Genomic DNA, 7,500 nt, shown 5'->3' with positions numbered 1-7,500 from the left:
AATTTTGACTAAGTATCATAGTCCATCGCAGACTAATACATTTGATGAATGTTATACATACAAACTGATGAACTGGATCTTCAATCAACATCCTAAGAAACCTAAGGACTGACGTTCAACGCTTACAAAACTTATCCAGGAAGCACTACATTCAACTGAAACTCGGACGAAACATTCACCCAAACATCAAGAGAGAGAGAGGATGTGACGACATCACATAGAACCATATAAAAGCTAAGTACAATTTTCAAATTCATTTCAGTTTGGGCAGTGAAGTGTAGTTATCACGAGTCGTTAGTCGATTATTACTGGGGTGAGTGGTATGCTAATCTTTTATTTTCCTTTCATTAAAGGAAACTGTGTTCAACTCCGAATTCTCATCTAGAATTTTTTCTCTCTTTGTGCTAATTCCTTTTTCTTTCAGAAATTCTCAGGAATTATCTTTGTGTTCCGTTTTCTTTCAGAAATTCTCGGGAAATGTCTTGGGATTAGTAGCATTGTTTTGGGGAATTTTGTTATAATCTTTGTCATTAAGAGCTTATGCGTTTACGCAGTGGACGTCTGTATTCATATAGATATTTTGATAGAATTGCAAGGGGTTGAAGAGATGGGGAAAAGAAATACAGCAGTCATGACTCCCCCTGTGAGCCCCACCCCTGGACCTAGTGGCGTAGGACAGATTAATCCTCTCCCGATTGTGACGCTTGTAAATGCCAGGTCTGCAATCCTTCCTTTTCAGGGTCTGGTTAATGGGTTCTTGCCTCAAAATGTGGAGTCATGGATTTCATCCGTCGATGCCCATTTCAATGCCAAACAAATCGTAGACCCTTTTGTACAATTACAAGAAGCTAAAAGTTTTATAGATTTTTCTATGGGGGTTGCGAGTGCGTATTTAAGAGGTGTTTCATTTCAAGAAACAGTTACCTGGGATGATTTCAAAGTTAGGTTACGCGCGGTCTATGGGGTGAAGAAGCCTTGGATGTAGTATTAACGTTAAGAAATACACTTAATCAAGCCACTATGAATCGGCTTAATGTTATTGAGAGAGCAGCTCTCATAGCTGATAGGCTTAAAGAATATCAGGATATTTTAGGTAATTCCTCTTGGGTTACTAGAGATAACATCTCCGTGAAAGTTTTTTTACGATTAATGTATTTAACTTGCATGACACTTATGTTGCCTGAAGCTTTAGTGCGGTGTTTTGATAAAAAGTTAACGCCTGCAAGTACGGAATTGGATGTACATAAACAAATAAAGAAACACATGGCTAAGTGTCCAGACCACGATCCCGTGTTAACTCAAGTTTTTGCAAAGAATGAAACAAAGCCACAATAAGTGAACGTAGTTAATAATAGTCAAGTAGCGGGAATGACGTGTTACAATTGCAAACGTCAAGGTCACTTAATCGCGGACTGCAGAACGAAATTCTGTTCGATACATAATAGTTCGACTCATTCATACAGTCAATGTTACTCGCGTAAGACACAACAGAATCCCAGAAACACACAGTCAATTCCACAGTCAGTTCCATGTGGAAATGAAAAGAAAAATCCTCATTTTAACAATAAGAAGAAACAACCAAATGTCAATGTAGTTCAGAGTCCGAAACAAACAAACACTTCTTCGAATATCGCTGAGCCTGGGTCGTCAAACCAGACCTCGCAAGGTCAGACTAATTTTCAGAATGTGCAGAGCAAAGCAAATACCACATAATTAACTCCAGTGGGGAAGAGAGTGATGTTGGGTCAGGGTCATTCATGTCAACATCAATAGTATTGAATAATCAATTTAATGTTTCCTCAGATCATTGTGAGGCAATAGATTTTCCTATGAAACACACGGCCGAATTAAGTAAACAAGTGCATGCTCCCGTAGATTTGCAATGAATTCATACAATAATAAGCCAAAATGAGTTACGACCAACCTTATATGCTGTAAATTTAGAACACAAATCCTTTACGTTTTTTTTTTACTCTGGTAGTCCACGTAATATCATGAATTTGAGGACACATCATTTGTTGTTTTCGAGCTTTCCGATTGAAAAATCCGGAGTTAGACTCTCGGGTATAGGAAATAATGAATTAAATGTCATAGGCATAACCCATGTTCAATTCAAAGTCGGTAAACGCACGTTTGCCGATACATTTGTTGTTGTACGAAACATTGATATGTATCCAGCTGTAATTATAGGATACCCATCTATGGGAAATCAAAACATTATCTTAGCCCCTGCCAAGCACGGCGTGTATATCAAAGGGAAATTCTATAAGTCTTCTAATACCTTAAAATCAGTTTTGGATAAAAAGGAGACGACAAATGTAACTGTAACGTACGTTGAAGAACCAATAACTTGTCTCACTAATAAAGAAATAATATACGCGACCCAGCAGAATTCTCGTTCACCCGTAATATCATCTTGCACGCAATCTATCGAGCCAAACCTACCTTCGAATTTAATAGTGGATATAAAGAAAACATTACCGGGATCTGAAATATTAATCCTTCTCGACACTTTGAAAACTAACGGATTGTCTGTCACACAAGCTATTTATACTAGGCTCACATCAACAATGTAATATTGAAGTCTGTAATCATTTAAATAACACTTTAGTAATTCACAAAAATCAACATATCTTGGATGTAGAAGTTTATAAACATCGTATTCTTACCGTTGCTGAAATCAATCACTTTCATTCAGTTGCGGATAAATCCCTTTTGCAATCTATTAAAAAGAAAATCAATAAAGACATTCAAGACGAAGAAATTCAGCAGAAAATCTTTGGACTTTTAACTAAATATCATGATGTTTTTTCCACTACGGATGGATCCTTAGGAAAAACAGATGTGATCGAGCATCAAATAAGGTTAAAGGACAAGCAGAAAATTATCTATGTACCCTCGTACAGACTCTCTATGAAATTCCAGAATGAAATAAATGATGAAGTAGGTAAAATGCTAGAAGAAGGAGTCATTAGGAAATCAAACAGCCCTTATAATTTTCCTTTAATAGTTGTACCGAAAAAAGATCGAACATGGCGTATCTGCGTGGACTTCCGTCGTCTAAACGAGGAGACGATCCCTGATCGATTCCCAGTGCCATGTACTGACGATATTTTGTCTTTGTTAGGTCAGAATAAATATTTTACCAGTTTGGACTTACTTAAAGGCTTTCACCAGATATCATTAGAAGAAGATAGTATCCCATACACAGCCTTCAGCACAGCCAGGGAACATTATGAATTTTTACGGATGCCTTTTGGTTTACGCTGTGCTCCTATAACATTTACAAGAATGATTAACATAGTGTTTGGAGACTTGTTAGGGGATATATTGCATGCCTATATGGATGATCTTGTAATCTTTTCCAACACTTTAGAAGAACATCTACGTAAGTTAGAACTAGTACTACAGAGATTAAGAAAACATAACTTGAGGGTAAAGATTAGTAAGTGTGAATTTTTCAAAACAGAATTAATATATTTGGGTTTCATGGTGTCAAGCCAAGGTCTTAAAGTAGTCCATGATAAGGTGACGGCTATACGTAATTTTCCCATACCTACTAATGTCAAGGGAATACAGCAATTTCTTGGTTGTAGTGGATATTACAGGCGTTTTATACGCAACTATTCAATAATAGCCGCTCCTTTAACTGATCTTACGAAGAAGGGCGTAGATTTCATATGGTCTGAGCATCATCAACAGGCGTTTAATACCTTGAAAGATGAACTGTGTAGTTCTCCTATCTTAAAATTTCCTGACTTCAGTAAGGAATTCTTCATTGCAACAGACGCCTCAGACTTAGGAGTAGGAGGGGTATTGCTTCAGCAATATGATAAACAATTTTTCTCGATAGCTTTTTATTCTTGAAAACTGAGAACTTCCGAAAGTAAGTATGCAGTAATAGACAAGGAAGGGCTAGCTATTGTTAATTCACTAGTGCATTTTAAGTTCATAATTTTCGGTTATCCCGTTAAGGTTCTTACTGACCCTAAACCACTAACCGAGTTCTTTAAAGGCTTCAACCACAGCCCTAAACAAACTCGGTGGCATTTGATCATTCAAGATTTTGGCGCAAGAATCGGGTATTGACCTGGGAAAGCAAATATCATTGCGGATGCATTATCACGCAACCCCGTGTCATCTTGTACGGAGCCTTTAGCTGAATTAATAGATATATCAACATCCAAACCTATTGTTAAAACGATATCTGAACAAGAAGATTTAGGCTGAAGCGCTGAATTATTACAGACTGAGCAAAGAAAAGATCAGAAAATAGAAACAATTATAAATGCTTTGAAAGGCAATCATAAGGAAAAGGGATATATAAAGTATAAGCAGCAGAATTATATAATCAAAGATAATATTCTGTATAGGACTGTGACAAGGAAAACCCACAATACACCACATGTAACTAACGACCATGTAGTAGTACCAATCTCACTTATTTCCACTGTCCTGAATTGGTTGCATGCAAATCCATTACATGGACACACGGGGTTCTCATTAATGTCACAAAAAGCCAAATCATTGTTTTATTGGCATACGATGCTTACAGATATAAAAAGACACATAGCTAATTATCGCACGTCAGGAAAACAAAGGGCATACGGAAACACTTGTCAGCCTAGGGGCTTATCCCGTGCCCAATCAACCCTTTGAAAGAATACATTTAGATTTGTTAACAGGATTTTACGAGTCAGACAGAGGAAATAAGCACCTCTTAGTAATTATAGATGCTTTAACTCGATGTACAGAACTAATAGCGCTTAAAACTAAAACTGTGATTGAATGCGCTAGGAAGTTTTAAGAGTGTTTCATTTGTAAACATGGAATTCCACACATGATTATCTCAGACTCGGGTGGTGAATTTAATAATCACTTTCTTACCTCATTGTGTGAATTCCTTAGCATAAAGAAAATAAATACCATGATATATCACCCAGATTCGAATGGGCAAGTGGAAAGAGCAAATAGGAAGGTTTTAAATATATTAAGAGTAACACTAGGGGATCAGACCCCAACTGGGATATTGCAATACCTGCGGCACTGGGTACTCTGAATCATTCATATCATATATCAATTAAAATGTCACCGCATGAAGCATTGTATGGTACCCCAGTTAGAACGCCTTTCCAGGTATTAACGCCTACAACTAATCTATCAAATCCTTTAAAAGAATGTATAAATGCAAGCAAAAGTCGATATGATATCCTTCGAAAGAATTTAGAAGAATCACAAATCATAATGAAAAGGAATTATGATAAAATAGTGAAGCCAACTAAACCATATACCGTGGGTGATAATGTATATATACAGATAAATGTACGTAAAGGACTCAATTATAAACTAACACCTAAGTTTGAAGGCCCATTTAACTTTTTGGAAACATTAACAGCCAATAGGTTTAGAGTTCAAAACGTATCCCAACCTACGGATGAGAGAATAGTACCATTGGCTCCCATAAGAAATTAAAAAAAAAAAAAAGAGAGGGAAAGAAGTGAGGGAAAAATTTGTATTTGTGTGATTAAAAGTTTTCTTCTTAATACAGGAGTAATTACATATATTTTTCTCGTTACAGGTTTCCGAGATGAATTTTTTGTTGTTGGGAGTGATATATTTCGCTCAGACATTTTTCTCGTGTGGGACGAGCTCTAAAACTAAAAGTATAGATTTTAAATATGGCACTATAGTTGAAAGACAAGAAGACTTTTTTATTACATCAAGCAACGTAGTTGTCGAAGTGAATATGCAAGCAATTTTTCTTCAAGAGAATGATATCACTAGCTTAAAAAGCGCCATCTCAAGGTTTGCTGTCTCATTAGATGAGTTGCATAGAAGACATTTTTATTTGACTACAGAGAGTTCGCTTGGATCAACACTAAAAGTTGCAGAGATGCTATCTGATGACTTGCAAAATAAGACTTACGAGACAGAATCTTTGGCTCGTGACCTTTTGATGTGGACTGTAGGACACGAACATAAAGAAAGATGAAATCCGTTTATTTTTGCTGCATTAAACATCTTTGGGTTTATTGCAAGTTTAGGTTTAGGAATTTCCAATCGCCTTAAGATTAGTAATAAAAATAAGAAAATTGAGTTCTTGACTCATGAAGATGAATTGATTATGTCAGAACTAAGGAGTCAGTTAGCTTCAATCAATCAAATTATGGATTTAGTAAATAAACATTCCAGTAATATCAGTCAGATTATGGAAGTGAAGGATTTGTTGGCAACGTTAACATATTATGATTCAAAGATAGATCACATATATAACAGAATTGCACATTTCATTGAGAAATCCAAGGATTATGTAGAAGCTATCACGTTAGCAACTAAAGGTGTACTGTCACCCCATTTGTTGCCTATAAAATACTTAAAGTTAGTTCTGGAGAACGGAAGGGATAAACTAGGCTATGTTCCTTTGTTAGGCGAACGTAGGTTAGAATTTTATTACAGCCTAATTACAGTAAGCGTTGAAAATAACAAGATTATGATTACAATTCCCTTTGATTCTTCTGATGCCTGGCAATCTTACAGGATATCACCATTTCCGACTTTCATGACGAATCACTCAAATCCAGTAATATCCAGTTTGACAGGACACGTATTGATTTCCCCAGACAAGGAAACATATACGGTCATTAAAGACTTAAATTAATTAACTCACTGTTCAGACGCAATGGATAGAAAAATATGTACAGCTGACTCATTTGAATTCCATAGAAACTTAATGGATTCATGCGAGTTAGGTATAGTGCTAGACGGTGCTCTCTCCCATACAAGTGAAAATTGTCTGGATAAGCTTTATCCCTTTGACAATGAGTTCAATTGCAGACTGAACAATGGCTCGTGGATACGATACGACAAGGAAGGCTTCAATGTATCATGCCCGGACGGATCCACGTCCTTTGCAAACATCTTTGTTGCAGCAGGTGGTTGTATCGGGACTTCCCCTAATTCTATGGTGACCGGGGTAAGGACTATCATCAGAGAACGAGCCTACTTCGCGAACTTCACGTGGACGTCTACAATGCCATCACTACCTCTCCCATACAACAAACAGGTAGCCAAGCAGTTGATGAAATTTACCGAGATGGACCACCTGTCACCAACTTATAAGGAATTTCTTCACCGCATACTACTAGCAGGATTAAGTGTGACGGTGATGATATTTATCACCGTGAACATCCTTGTTTGGCGTAGGTTACGGAACAGTTGGCAGCTAAAACAGAACGTTTCGCCATGTCCAGACAAAACTCCTTATTTAATTCAGTTTGAAGCTGTTTGAAGTGGCCACCTCATTCACTAAAGGAGTAAAATGCTCTGGAAATAGTGTATATACGAAAAGCAGTTAGTACGCTAGTAATATTTAATTGAAGAAATTATATAACATTTGCATTGTTAAAAATACATTTAAAAACCATTTAAAAAATAAATCATTTTTTTCTCTCGGCATCTAATAAAATATATAAGCCGGAATGTTAAAAGAAAAGAGAAAAA

The sequence above is a fragment of the Palaemon carinicauda genome, chromosome 27 (genome assembly GCF_036898095.1).
Source record: "Palaemon carinicauda isolate YSFRI2023 chromosome 27, ASM3689809v2, whole genome shotgun sequence".
Classification (NCBI taxonomy): domain Eukaryota; kingdom Metazoa; phylum Arthropoda; class Malacostraca; order Decapoda; family Palaemonidae; genus Palaemon; species Palaemon carinicauda.
Note: the sequence above shows the minus strand (reverse complement) of the source record.